Source organism: Meriones unguiculatus, chromosome 9 (assembly GCF_030254825.1).
Source record: "Meriones unguiculatus strain TT.TT164.6M chromosome 9, Bangor_MerUng_6.1, whole genome shotgun sequence".
Lineage (NCBI taxonomy): Eukaryota > Metazoa > Chordata > Mammalia > Rodentia > Muridae > Meriones > Meriones unguiculatus.
Window position 1 is genome coordinate 114,476,665 of NC_083357.1, and position 14,995 is coordinate 114,491,659.

Consider the following 14,995-nt stretch of genomic DNA (forward strand, 5'->3'; position numbering starts at 1 on the left):
AGGAATGTTAATCCAAGGCCATCCGAAGACAAGGAGGCTTCCGACTGGAGTTCTAGGACTTTCCTTGCACAAAGCAAAAGCAGTAATTATAAGTTCTTCCTTTAGCTTTGCTTTTCTTTCTTTCCTTAAAAGGTTTTCCTCCCAGCCCTTCACATGTTGTCATTTCTAACCCCTACCAACATTCTTAGCAATCCTACTTGAGCCATTCTTTCAGAGTATTTGATTCTCTTATTATGTCTGCTTTATGGACTGTCCCACATAAGTTCACAGCAAAGTGCAACTGATTCTCTGCAAGCTAACATTTTACCCTCAGCTTAGGTGAGTCGTTAGGTGGTGGAGCCCTGACTAGGGGCGAGGCCATGAGTTTTTTCAGCACTGTTTCTGATGTCAGCAGGACACTCTGAGGCTAGTGTACTAGGTTAAGAAGTAGCTAAAGTAACAGGCACTCTCGTGGATATTTTCAAGGGGGAGAGGTTGTCTGCTCTGATCATTTAATTATACTTGTGCATGCATATGCCTTGTATGCTGGTTGTGTTTATCAACTTGACACAGACTAGAGTCATCAGAGAGAAAGAAGCCTCCGTTGAGGAAATGCCTCCATGAGATCCAGCTTTAAGGCATTTTCTCAATTCATGATCAAGGGTGGAGGTCCTAACCACCCCCAGGCTGGTGGTCCTGGGTTCTACAAGAAAGCAGGCTGAGCAAGCCAGGGAAGCAAGTCAGTAAGAAGCACCCTCCATGGCCTCTGCATCAGCTCCTGCCTCCCCGTTCCTGCCCTGCTTGAGGTCCTGTCCAGTGATGGACTATGATCTGGAAGTGTAAGCCAAATAAACTCTTTCTTCTCCAACTTTTGTTTTTTTCATGGTGTTTCAGCGCAGCAAGTGAAATCCTAACTAAGAGATGCCTTGCTGTTTTCAGAGACTTACAGCCTTGGTAAAACCCAAGTTGATTTTTTAAAAATTGTTTTTTTTTTCTTTTTAAACATGTTTTTGAAAGCCCACCTCCTAATAGAATTCTATACAGTCAAAATACTGCCCCTCCACAGCAGAATTCAAGCAGAGAATGAATAGGTTTAGGTACATCTCAACAGCATTAGAAATATTCACAGAAGTGAGAGTTGGAGCCTCAAAGAAGCTATACTTTCCCTGCCTGTGTAAGCAGTCTCATTCTTTGTTCCAAACATGTATTTAGTTTCACTTGTATGCATTCAGTGCAAGCCTAGGAGGACATGAATCCCCCTGGAACCGGAGTTCCTGATGACTGTGGCTGCTGTGTCGGTTCTGGGAATGGAAATGAGCCCTTTGCGAAGGCAGCAAACACTGTTTCCCGCTGAGCCGTCCCTCCAGCTCCTGGTCTCATTCTGAATAGGTAAACTGGAAGGAAAATTCTAAGGCTTTGGTGTTTTCGGTGTTGGACTTGGGCTGTCCTGCTTACAGATCTTGTCTCTGAGCGGCAGCCTGAGATCCAGCAGTCTCTCTCCACTGATCTCTGAATCAAGCAGAAAAGAGGGAGGGAAAGTTTCCTGCCCTCAAGACACAGACATTCACACCTTCTCCTGCACGGTGGCTTGGAACAGACAGAACACAAACCCCTGCGGAGGGGCAGAGAGAAGGCTCAGCAGCCTACAGCACTGTTGCTCTTCCGGACAACCTGGGTTCGAATGCCAGCCTCCGCACCATGCTGGCTCACAACCACCCATAGCTTCAGTTCCTGCAAATCGGGCACCCTCTTCTGACATCCACAGGTGCCGGGAAAACATGCGGAGCAGATAACACACGTGCAGCAAAACACGCAGACGCATTAAATAAATAAATAAATCTAAAAACTTATTTTAGAAAGAAAAGTAAGATAGGCTTGTATTCAGCCCTGAGTTGTCCTAAAAATGAAGATCCTAACTATCCAAGTGTGACTGGCCTCACTCCTTAGAAATCATGTTGAGCAAAGCAGAAATTATAGATTGAAATTTATGGTAGAGCAAAGAAAATGGAAACAAAGGGATAAGTAACCTGGTTAGATTTTTTTTTATTGTTTATTTTTCCATAAAGCATTTCCATGAATCTTACTGGCCCTCAACTTCCCATCAACCCCTGGTCTTTTGTATTAGTTCAAATCTAAAAGTTAATCATAATATTCAACTGAAGTATGCTGAGCATCGTCCCAGGTGCTGGCTAAAGCCTTGTGAAGCTCAGGGTCCAGCACAGAGATGTGTTTGTCGCCATGACACAGCGACAGCTGACAGGAAGTCGCTGGTGGGAGGCAGGGTATATCCATCATGGCGGGAGAAATCACACAGAGCCACAGGAGCAAAGACAGGAGGTCGCATTGTGCCTGAAGTGAGGGACAGGGGTGAGTGTTTGTGTTCAGCCCATTAGTTCTGTGTGCTTGGTCGGGGACTTCAGCTAGGGTGTGTCTTCACATTACAGCTAAGCCATTCTAGGAACTGCCCCACAGAGATTCCCACAGGCTTGTCTCTCAGGTGGCTCCAGCTCTTACAAAGTTGACAACAGAAACCACTGGGGGAGGAAGACAAAACATAAGAAAACTTTAGAGAAATATTTGGGACCCTATATGCATATCTATAATAACCTATAATATACATTAAATAATATAGACTATAGCTTATAATTATATTATATACCCGTAATCCAGCTTAATGTTATAATAACGTTATTTTGTATATTGTAGCTTATAACCTAATTATAAGCTTGTCTTTGTATAATTTCATTTATTATACTTACATATACTTTTCAAGAAAAACCTAGAAAACTTATTTGTGCCTTACCTTGTAATTTTGAGCAGGAATCCTGTATCTGAGGAGTTGCTAGGCACCCTTGGCCTGTGTCTACGCCATTCATGGGGCACATTACCTCTGCTGAGCTCAGTAATTGCTACAGCCACAGTGTAGACCAGGCTCCAGACAGTGTGAGTGGAGAAGGGATATGCCAGTTAAGAGGGTGAGAAATGAATGCAAATGAATTCTCCACCCTCCCAGCAGCCACCTCTTCCACTTCTTGCCCTTCTTCACCCCCCTGCCAGTTCTCAGAGAAAAAGATGAATATCAGGAATGATGTTCACTTCATGTCTCGGTGACCTAGAAAGCAGAGTGTGCAGCAAGGCATGGCGCTGCGCTAATGATGCTGAGCCGGAAAGCAAGAGGTGATGAAAAGGAGGAGAGCGCTGTAATTGAGGGCTGCTCGAACAGCCCCAGTCCTTCTCTTCTACGCCTCTTCTTGGGGTCCTGAGCTCCTGGGACTGCCCGAAGCCTGACCACGGGCTTTGGTCCTTTCTCCTATTGGTCCCTTCTACTTAAGAAGATGGATGTTTTTGTCATCATAAAAATCTTTCTCAGTGGACCTGGTTAGCCAGCATGCTCAAAGAGCTCTGTGATGTGAGTGGCCACTTCTTTGTACCAAAGTTTGACACCATTTCAGTTAACGAGAAGCCAGCAGCAGCCTGCACAGCTCTGCTCAGGTGAACAGGGAGAGCGAGCTGAGCGGTGGCTGCTGCTGGTCTCAGCCAGATTGCTTTACAGGGTCAATACCTCTGTCCTCCTTCTGCAGCTTCCCTGCAGGTGTGGGCCTTGGTCCCTCACGTTAGGGTTATTGTCTCTGAAGAGCCATCTACGTCTCCCCCATCCCAGTGCTAGTGACGGGTACAGAGTTTCAAGTCTGGGGCCATCCAAGTTCTTTGGACCACCCTTTGCCACAGCAGCCTATGCCAAAGGGCTCAAACCATCCCTCAGTAGAGACCACAGTTTCTTAGGCAACGTCCTCCAGGTCCTGCAGGTTCCTGACCTGTGACCCCTTTCTCATCTCAGGAATATGTCCTGGGACAGGACCTGACATGGCGCACTGACATATTGTCTTCACAGCTTTGCGATGGCTCACTCCATCATTCTTAAGTGTTTGGTTGTGAGCCTACCCATCCCTCTAGCCCTCGTTTCATCATTCCTGGAAACATGAAAGGAAGTGAGCCTCAGGACAAGTGGGAGAATTTTCCTCACAGTCTCCCTAGCCACTCAGTGGGAGAGGACTCTGACTCCAAATCCATTTTCTGTCCTGCCAGGGTGTGGTTGCTTTGCTCTCTTTTCATTGTCAGAAGGAGCAGCCAGCCAGGAAGAACACTCTATGATGGAGTTCTCATCATTCTCTCCTCCTCTGCCGAGAGAAGGCTCCTGATGTTTGTTGCCAACACTTCACCTTGTGTTACCCAGACATTCTGTTGTGAGACTTCCTCAGGCGACAGTCTCCTTGCACAAATGGCAGGCTCCAGGGCCCTGCTTACCTCTGCGACACAGGCACTGGAGAAGCTCTCTTCATTCCTTGTTTTCTGTTTGCAAATCTGTGTGGGCGTGGCTTCAGCTAAGGTGCTGTGGGCTGACAAGAAAGAAGTGAGGCATAGCCAGAGCAAAGGGGTCCTTAGCTGTCCACAGGCAGGGGGCATGTGGGCTCTCAGAGAGGGCACCTGCCTTTCCAGCTTGTACAATTACAACTGAAGGAGACAGGCCCCCACTCAGAGACAGTTTGCTGTTTACTGTTTCGCTGAATGGCATGGAGATGGCAAGGTGAGAGCGCAAACAAAATGCTAGATGGAAGTGAATTACCCACTAATTCACACAGAGCCCCACCAAAAATGTCAAAGAAGTCAGTTTCCAGGTCATTTTAAATATTCTTAAATACCCAAACTGTAAAAATTACATATTACATTATATGAAATGTTCACATGCCCTCCCATTATTTATCAAACAGAAGAAAATTACTGGTGAGATGACACCAATATTATGATCATCTCGTGTGTGTGTCTGTGTGTGTATGTGTGTGTGTATGTGTATGTGTGTGTGTGTGCGTGCGTGTGTGTGTGTGTGTGTGTGTGTGTGTGTGTGTGTTGAGAACGCTCTGGCATTCTCATCACTTCTGGGGCTGCTATCTCCCAGCTGGTGTACCAAAAACCCCCATGTGCTAGGCTTTTCAGTTGATGGCCCTATCGACACGTCTATCATCCATCCTCACTTCTAGGTTATTTGGTTGTCACACAGCAGATGGCTCTACCTTACTGTGTTCTGTAACAAACAGGATGAGCATGCTTCAGGTTGACGAATTATGGATTTTCCACACAGTACAAAGCTGTGGCTCTGCAGCCTTGACTGGCTCCGCTGTGCGCAGGCCAGGAAAGCTCTAACTGGTGCCCATTTGCCCTGTGTCATACTGCTTCAAACAGTCACTTGTGTACAGTTTCCCCTCTCGCAGCTCACTCTCAGGCCCCGCAAAGATCCATAAGGGACAGTTGTTGAAAAGAAAACTACCAGTGTCTGGGACCGGAGGGATGGCTCACTGGTTAGGGGGGATGGCTCACTGCTCTTCTAGAAGACTTGCATTCAAACCCTCATGGCATCTCACAACCACCTGTAATTCCATTTCCAGGGAATCTGTTGCCCTCTTCTGGCCTCTGCAGGCAACTAGCGCACAGACATACATGCAGGCAAAACATTCATACAAACAGAATAAACAAATAAAAAGAAAACTAAAGGGCTAGTGATAGTAAAACAGAAAAGCTAATACATTGCTCCAGATTAAGGGAGGCCAAAGACAAGTGCCAATAAAAAAAATCTATGATCCTAGACTGGAGTCAATGTCAAATAAATGATATGACTGAGTAGGAATATAGAGTGTAGAATTAAACTACTGTGTCAGTGTTAAATTTAGGAAGATTAACTGTTGTTATAGGCAAAAATAAAAATCCCAACTGTTCTGTTTTACCAACAAAGACTCAGGAGCCAGATGCTGGGGTAAAACCTACTAGCTCAGAGAGGCAGAGAAAGCACCCAGCTGACCTTCTCAGCTCAGGTCCAAATGGGGAAAAAAAAAAAAAAAAAACAAGGCCAAAAGCTTGCTAGCTCAAAGCCTAAGAAATAAGGGAGCTGAGGCCAAAGCTTAGGCTGAAAGCCCTTTCTTCTCCACACTGTCTCAAATACCCCTCAACTTAAAGTCCCTGCTGTTCTTTAATCCTTTTCAGAGGGTTTCTTGCTCTGCCTCTTGATCTCTTGGTTAACTTTATTGAATTCTGTGTACAGATAGCTCGTGGATTAAAGGCGTGTGCTAGGGCTGGGTGAACCACACCATAATCACCAATTTACAATAAAAATCTCTTGGATTAAAGTTGTGTGGTAGGGCTCAATCACTCCAAACAAGAAACAGGGTTTTAAAGTTTACAATTTTGGAGTTCACAATGGGATCAAATATCCTGCATCAATTAACTACTTCACCATGAGCATGTACGGCAGGAGTTAACCCTTTTCCATAGGAAACACACACTGAATTGAATAAAAGGTTACAATGAATTCAGCTTATTTCCAAATAGTATCTATGTCTTTGCTAGCATGTAGATATTAATATATCTAATATTCTTACTCATGTACTCAAACATCATTCCTATAGTCTAAGTGATTCCTAGTGTCATAACTCAGCTTATAGGATATTTGCCTAGCATCCTCCAGGCTTTGTGTTCAGTTTTCAATATTGCAAAAATGAAATCATTTAAGTGGCATCTATTGATAAATAAAAATGAATGTGTATGCAGCTGTATATATGATATTGATATATAAGTGAGATACAGGAATAGACAAAAAAATGTTACCAGTAGGTGATTCTGGATAAAAGACATGGAGTTGTCTTTGCACTGTTCTTGTGATTTTTCTTGATCATTTGAAGTTATTTCCAAAATGCAACTGTGGATGACTGACTTTTCCCTTCTTCATCCCATGCCTTACCCCCGTATAAGATATTGTATGCACATTAATACAGGTGTAAGAATTTTCTAAGAAGTGAGTGAATGCTGGAAAAATCTAGGTGAGAGTGGCTAATGTTGAGGCTGAATACAGATTTCCCTCCATTTATGGGAGTTTGTGACGTTTTGTGGCAGTGTCAGCCACACAGCCTGGCTTAGCATGGCACCAGCTGACGGGCTTTGTGCGACTTGAGGAGCACTTGGTAGCATGAGCGGTATCAGCGAGGCACGAATAAACTCATGTGTAGACCTCAAAGGGCATTCAGACAGTTGAGGCAGCAGACCACTGTGACTTGGGAGAAAGAGTGATGGTCTTTGAAATGGACTCATGTTGGAGTATGTCACCATTTGGATAAAGCTGGATTAAATCCATGAACAAGAAAGCATCTTAAACTGGAAAAAATCAGAAGCAAGTTTGAAGGAAGTAGAGAAATGGAGACTTGCCTTTCGATTTATAAAAATCCAATCCTCCCCGTCCTGGCCTTTTGTGGCCCTTGTATTAATAACTGGGGCAGTGGAATTTCCCACAGGGAACTCCTTTTCAGAGTCACAGATGTTGAATTGAGTCTCCAAAGGAGACTGGTGAAGGTAACAAATTGAGTTCTGTGGGATGCATTTGGGAATGAAACCCAGATAATGGAAAAATGAAGCTCATGTGAACTAAATTTCTTCACAGTCAGAACAGGTTGAGGCACTCGGTCCATATAGGAAAAAACTACTTGTTACTTAACTGGGAAGACATCCACTTCCCCCAAAATTATTCCTACCCTCGTACTGTCTCCTGCCTCCACCCTTCATAATGAACAACTACAACTTCTGTTTCAGAAAATTACCAAATTGATTAGTCATTATTTTATATAGCATTGATTTGCTCCCACGTGTTGTATTTTACACAAAGGATGCTCCATCCATCACTGAAATGCACCACCCCTAGGGGAAACACAAGAGAGTTAACAAGTGCGTGGCCCCCGCTCTATGCTGTTTCATCTTTGGGGCAAACACAGAACGCCCCAGAGGAATAGCAGGACTTTGAGTACTTGAGGCTTCGCCCTGTGCTGGCACACTGCCGCATGCTAAGGATGAAGCCTCTGGTCTTCCTAAAAGTGCCATGGGACTCATAATAGCCCTGTGTGTTTGGCTTCTCATTTTTACGTGTCACTGGGAAGATAGAATGCCAAGAGCACAGCTGGGGTCTAGGCTTAGACTAGCTCAGGGGAATGAGTACCACATAATCAATCACTTCCCACACAAGCCAGATTTCCCCCTAAAGATTAGTCAAAGTGCCAGTAAAATACATCCATGTTTCACAGACCACGAGGAAGGAGCTCCAGATAAATAGGCTAAATGTTTGTGGCGCGGGGACGCACTGGGGGCTGAGGGGCACGTGTTCCTACTGCCTAGGGAGAGCCTTCCTTGACGATCACGGGGCCCTGGCATGGCCACTGGGGTGCACACGCTGCTCACCTCACTGGGGCCTCGTCCAATGCCTCCATTTTCCCTCTCAGGGGCTCAAGTTGGGGCCCAATGTGGGGGTTCTGGTCAACGGTTGAAAGACTTAAAACCCTAAAGTACAAGGCAGCAAGTGCCCAAAGACATAGCAAGTTGTTTCGTTGAGTGATGTAACCCATAGAATTTGTGGGATCCAGAAACAAAAACTAACACCCTGATTCCTAGGACGGAGATAGTGAACCTGGCCTTCTTTGGGAGAACATTCTGAGGAAGCTGTCTGGTGTTGTGAGACTCCTCAGGCGCGTTTCTGTCAGTGTGTGTACCCTTCTGTGTCCCTTTTTATGCAACCACCACTGCTTCGTTCTATTCCCTGTCACATTAGGAAGGAAACCATAATTTGAAGGGTTTGTTAGCAACCTTGAGACTGTTTCCTAATGGTTTGTGTAGTTGTTAATGACCAGAGTGCCACACAGGAGGCCTTTGTAACAGAGCGGTGTCACCACAGGGATTGTGCAAAGTGAGTGTTACTTAATCACAGCCACCAAAGATGAAAAATGTCGCATTTCTTCAGGAAACCTGGGAGGCTGTAATTCTAAAATGCCACTAATGTAATGTGGAACGAGAGGAGGCTTCCATTTCCAGCCTCTCTTTTATCCCCTCCTTTAAATGCTTTTTATTTTGGCAAAAATAAAAATTTCTAAATGACATTTGTAACAGCAGAACTCGCGGCAGTGAGAACTGTATTGAACGTGCCATGGAATGCAGACACAGCGCAGTAAGCGTTTGGTGTGCGGCAGTGGTCATGGTGCAGGTCGGGTGCAGGGAGGGGCCCACGTGCAGTATGGCCGTGGTCAGGTGGGCTGGCCTGGCTACCGACAAGAAAACGGGTTAAAATGCCAGTTCACAGTCAGTGAGATTAAATATGCTGGGCTGTCACACAGTGGCGCCCTGAACCCCACATCCTCTACCGCTTTAGTGGGGCTCATTTGCTGACTCCAGCTGCTGGCCACAGGTGGACACTCCCACCAGCTCCGTCTGGCTGGGCCCATCCATTGCCTCACTTCTGATGTGGGTTCTATGGAATCTGTGCTCTTTGGTTGACCTGCCATGTTTTTCATTTCGGTTCAGCCTCTCTGAGGTCAGTCACTGAACTAATGATCTAGGAAAAAGACACTTTGAAGGTGCAAGTGGCAGAATGGATACTTCAACATATGAGGAAGACAGTCACATACAGGGCAGGATGATGGTGGCCTCGGGTTACGTTGGGACCAGTTAGGGTCCTGCTAGGGTGAGGAAGTGTGGCATACAGCTGCACATGTACGTTTGTAGATTTGGGTGTATTCATATGTACTGTATATGCATAAATACAAGCAGGCATGTATTCGGCCTGCCGTTTCAGCAAAATTGCAAGGGGTACAATCAAATTTAAATTTCAGATAAATTAGTAGTTTTAAAATAGGTATATGCCATGCAGTATCTGAAACATAATTATATTAAAAGAGTGTTTATCTGAAACATAATTATATTAAAAGAGTGTTTTTAATTTGAAATTAAGATTGAGTAGGGCATCTTAATATTTATTCAGATATATGTGCACATATGTTTATATGCATGTACATATGTATATGTTATACATATGTGTATAATGTATATATGATATATGTTTATAAATATAAATATACATTTATAAATATATAATTTCTTTATAAATATGTACATGTATATTTTATATATGTGTATATGTGTATATGTGTATATGTGTATTGTGTCTGTATATTTGTTATGTCTGCATGAACATGTATATGTGTGGGTGTCTGTAGCCACACACATACACAGACACATACATATTCTCTCTCTCTTTCACTCTCCTCCCCCGCCAAGGACAAATCCAAGAGAAAAGACTAGACATACAGGTGTGCTGAAGTCTCCTGCTTTCCAGTCCCCTCTTCGCTGCTGTTTCCCGCGTGCATCTCCTCCGAACAGGCAGGGGTAGACTCTGGTATCATCACATCCCGCATATGGCACCCATGCTACAGTTTTCAGGGTTGTTGAACTCTCTTTTGTCTCCTCAGCTCCTGTATTGGCAGCCCTTGTTTGAAGGCAGTGTGATACAGAAAGGGCCTCCCAATTGCAGCAACTTAGTGTGAGAGGACCCGAGGTCCTTGCCGTTCTGAAACACACAGAGGCTTGTTTGTGGCTGTAAATTTTCAAGTGACCTGCCATATGTAAACAGACAGCTGCACCGCTCAGGATTGACCTACCTGGTTGTTGTGCTAGAGCTGACCACCTTATTCAGAACTCCTCTGGGTCTTTGTCGCTACCCTGTAGGACTGTCCTAAGGAAACCTGAGGTAAACAACAAGTAAACAGCTCTGTGAAACACTAATGAGATGTAGTAAGAGCTCAAAGACTTGTGACGTTAAAAACCTGAGTACCACTGCACAGCTGCCTGAGCATCTGAGCCAGCCGTCTGGAGAGGCCACACGCACATTTCCCACACCTCTGAGAAACACGAGCGTAGCAGTGAACTTTTTAAAGGAACTGTGGGTGGCTAAAGGCAGCTTTGGAAAAGCAAGAGTAAGCGCTGCCCACAGCTGCCGTTGTTAGGGGAAAACCCTGCTAGCATGAGTGCAGGCTTTCCTGGGATGTGGTCCAAAGCCAAAATCCACTTCATGCTCAGAAGGTTTGCGCAGGGTGGTTGGAGCATCTGGAGGCTGTGAGAATAAATTTTTCTCTTTGATGCTGACACGTTAAAATAGATATCCCAAAATGTTCTTTGTAGTCAAAAGATAGACAGCCTTTGAGATGCCCCGTCACTAGTGAAACAGATTGTGGTGGAGAGAGAGAGAGCAGAACCATCCTTGAGACCACAATTAGCTAGAATGACCTTTTCAATTACTTTTAGCTTGTGTTAAGAGCCCATGGATGTCTTTTATGTGACTGACAGTTCTTTTTGCCAAGTAAGGAATATTTACTTTTTTTAAAAAAAAGTCTCAGCTGTACAAATATATTTTCAAAGCTGCTATATTTTGGAAACCACAAAATCAAGAGCATGCTATAAATGACTTTATATTACACCTTTGCATCTTATCAACCATCGTTAGTCTCTAGCTTCTGAGTTAGAGAGCAGAATTTTTTAGTGTATAAAAGTAACAGTGCTATTGTAAGATGTAGGTGATTCTAAGCTCTCAGCGCTGACCTTTGACCTGTAAAGCCGCGTCTTCTGCCATACCCACTTCTCCCCAGTACTTCAGAAAACTTGTCAAGGCAGATTGCTGGTAAAAGTGAGACTAAATGGAACAAGCAGAAGAACCTCCCCCCCAAGCGATTAATAGACTTCAAACACCTTGTCAGAACCACTTGTGCGTTGGACTGACTGTACCAGGTGTTTGTCAAGCAAGCCTTTCTTTGTTCATTTCCAACCTTCGCCCGTTCCTACAACAAGACTTCATTTGGCTCAATGGAAACCTCAGTTTTGCATCCGAAATGTTAACACAGGTCAAATGAACACTAGGAAATTCAAACTGTTGGAGAAGGAGACACTTCAATGAGTCTTTTGTGCATTTAATTGGTTTGTGGATTAAGCCTGATGAGTGACAATTTGTCTGATTTCCATATCTCTATTGAGATAAAAATAACTTGTGTCATTGCATAAGCAATGAGGTAGTGATCTGGGGCCTTTGTTTCTCAACCTGGAAATCTACAGGAAGAAAGGAAGGTGGAAATGCTGTTATTGGGCAGATGGAGCCGCTTAAGGAATGGAGTTGTACAAGGTCCATGAAATAGCCCTCATGTCACTGCCAACTCCCTTCACATCACCAAAAACACCCCACCACTGCTGGACACCTTCCACTTTGCAGACCTCAAGGAAACCTCCTTAGTTTCACTTCTGCTTCTTACTCAGTTTCCTCGAGTTGTCAAGTTCAGGAAAGAAGACTCGGTAACAATATCAGTCTGCTAAGGCTGCCTTAACAAAATGCCACAAACCAAGTATGACTTCCTTAAACTTTGAAAAATGTCATTCCTGGGTAGGGTGCTTTTCCTGACCTCCAAACAAGTGTTGCCTTCTGACTGTGCCCTGGAGGAGCTGAGAGATGCCAGCTCCTTGTGTCTCTTCTTAGAAGGATGCTAGCCCTGTTGACCTAGGGCCCACTCTTACAACATCATTCCACAAAAGTCATGTCCCAAAGGCTTGGTGCTTCACTTTAGAAATGTTTAGGGGACACAACTCAACCTATAACAGTAGCTGGGAATAAAACCAAGTGTGAATGTTTGGGCCGGTTCCTATTGTGACAGCTCTACAAATGTTCTTCTGTCGCCTTTGACAAATACGAATTTAACATCAAAACACTGAGTGGAATATTTTACCAAGAAATGTAAAATTTTAATGGTGGCACAGAAAGGCCATTTTCCCTCAAGAAAAGATGTGTAGCTCTGCTTCATAGCTGATGTCGGGCATTTTAAGTGCTAATTTCCTTTGAAAATGTTGCTTTTTTTTCAGATATCTTTGCAAAAAGACTGGTATTTTGAGTTTAATTGTACCCCATAAGCCACTAATCACTGTTCTATGGCAGGAGCTCTGATCCTGATCAAATTTTATTTCCCTAAATACAGTGAATGTAAACAGCTATGTCTGCTACCTAGTCCCCCCTTTCTTCCTGAGACCCCACCCTGGATCTAAGAGCTTAGACTCACAATCCATAAAGTAGTAGTTGTTGGTTATGTACAAGGAAGCTAAGATATTGAAGAGTGAAAAGTAAGAGATTCAGGCAAAAGCCCTAAAATGGGTGATGGATGAAGAAGCTACAGAATTTCTGGGTCCAGTTTCTCTTTTTGAAAGTAAAGATTTTGGGAGGTAGCTAAAGAAGTAAGATTCTTTCATTCGAGGAAAATTATTTGGTAAAACTAGGGAATAGCTATCTCCTGGCTGACAGCAATGAAAATAAGTTATTAATGAGAAACAATCTTTGGATTTTAAGATTAGGGACGAAGTTCACCAAATGAAATCAAAGAACTGAGATTTGGGGGGATATTTTCACTAGCTAAACCCTACCCTGTCAGAGTAATGAACCTTGGTGGCCCCAGGCAGCCTTTTCCCATCCCTAATTAGGGAACATCTTCAGGGAACCCTCCTGCCTGAAAGGCATCCACCTACCACACATTCTACCAGCTGTTTCTCTCCTCGTCACTGTGAGAAGTGTAAGGCCGTGATGATACTGCAACTGCTGTTCAGCCCCCTGCTGGAGCTGGGATTCACATCCGAAGCTGTATGACTTAAGTGAGTTCAGATTAAATCTTTGTTCTCACTCAGTCCTCTGGCCCAGCTGCTTTAAAGCCTACCACCAACAGACGGAGGACCTTCTCCGCATAATGACCCATGGGAAATTTCCTTATGATTCAGACAGGGCCGTGGATCCAAACCACTATGGAGAGTTCGGAGCAGGGACGTGCCAGGCTGGCATGATCATCTGGTTTTCGGCCTGCTTGTTCAACGGCCTGTGTGCTGGAAGCCACATTAGGCGTCTGGGGAGAAGTGCCAAGCATGCATTTCCTCGCCTGCCCATGAAGAGCTCTACCAGGCCTGATCCATCAGCTGAAGTCTGCCTGTCTCCCCTCTAGACCAGAGATTGAGAGAGAGAAAGTCAAAGCACACTGTTGAAGAGGCCATTCTTTCATTAACTTAGTAATCTGAGCTGATCTCAGCTGCTGTCGTGTTTTGATAGAGATTGTGGCATTGCTTTCGCAGAGACAAAGGATCAGACGCGAACACATACGTACCTCATTGCCCCATACATACATACATAAATACATACCTCACTCCTATGGCCATGTTTGCCTCATCTATAAATGCAGTTATACCTCCCCCTCAGAGAGATGCTGAAATTCCCTACTGTTTGGAAATCATGGGACCTTGGTGTGGAGCTGGGTGACTCTGCTATGATTTCCTTATCTGTAAAATGGAGGTGATAGAAACAGTTCCTTTACATTTAGTTGTTCGGGAATTTAGTGGGCAGATAACATGTCACAAAGTATTCTAAACAGTGCTTTGTATGTGGCAACACATACTATTTGTTACTGATCTGTAGAAGGTTCTAGACATAGGACTTGCTCTATAATTTCTTGTTCTTCTCCAGTTGTCTTTTTGAGCATGCGTAGCAACTTGAAAGAGGGGCTTGCATCGTTTAAAGAATGTTCTACGTGTTTCCAGGAGTCTTCTCTTGGACATGTTCCCTGAGAACCGTAGGGTCAGGGAAGCTAAAGCAATAGAAAAGAATTTCTACAGTAATGCCTAAACCATACACATTCACCAAACAGGGTAGCCTGGAGCAAGGCTCTTAATCTCTCTGCTCTTCACAGGCTAAACTTTAAAATGAAGAATTAAATTATATTGTGTCTGGAATCCACTTACCCACAGAAACACATGAGCCCATCATTACCCCTGGGCACAGTTGTGTGCCTGAGGCCACCAGCTCAGCCAGTGAAAGCGCAGTATTGGGACCAAAGCTAAGATCGTGGCCAGCCGAACTAGCTGTGTTTTGTAAGATGCACGCAGATGAGACTGCGTAACAGTGGATTATTTTCAAATCACTCAGCCACTCAGAGTCCGTGCTCTACTGACAACAGGCAGGTAGCTTCATATTCAGCACACGCAGGAGAGAGAACTGAAATACCATTACAGTAGATGGTGTTGGAAGAAGGTGCTTGGGCTGGCATTCCATGTTCTTCATATCCAGCTCAACTCAGAGTGTATCAGGGAGAGGAAC

The 14,995-nt window shown here is 44.3% G+C and overlaps 1 protein-coding gene and 1 long non-coding RNA gene across 3 annotated transcripts in view; one reads left to right on the forward strand and one right to left on the reverse strand.

Annotated features, from left to right (window-relative positions):
* Gpc6 (glypican 6) overlaps positions 1–14,995 on the forward strand; it is a 1,064,885-nt gene that overhangs the window by 869,079 nt on the left and 180,811 nt on the right. The window lies entirely within an intron of this gene.
* Positions 3,493–14,865, reverse strand: LOC132656530 (uncharacterized). The gene is made up of 4 exons (XR_009594309.1): positions 14,641–14,865; positions 10,494–10,577; positions 10,144–10,402; positions 3,493–4,376 (listed from the first exon to the last, which is right to left on the reverse strand). It is a non-coding gene; the product is annotated as an uncharacterized LOC132656530 (long non-coding RNA).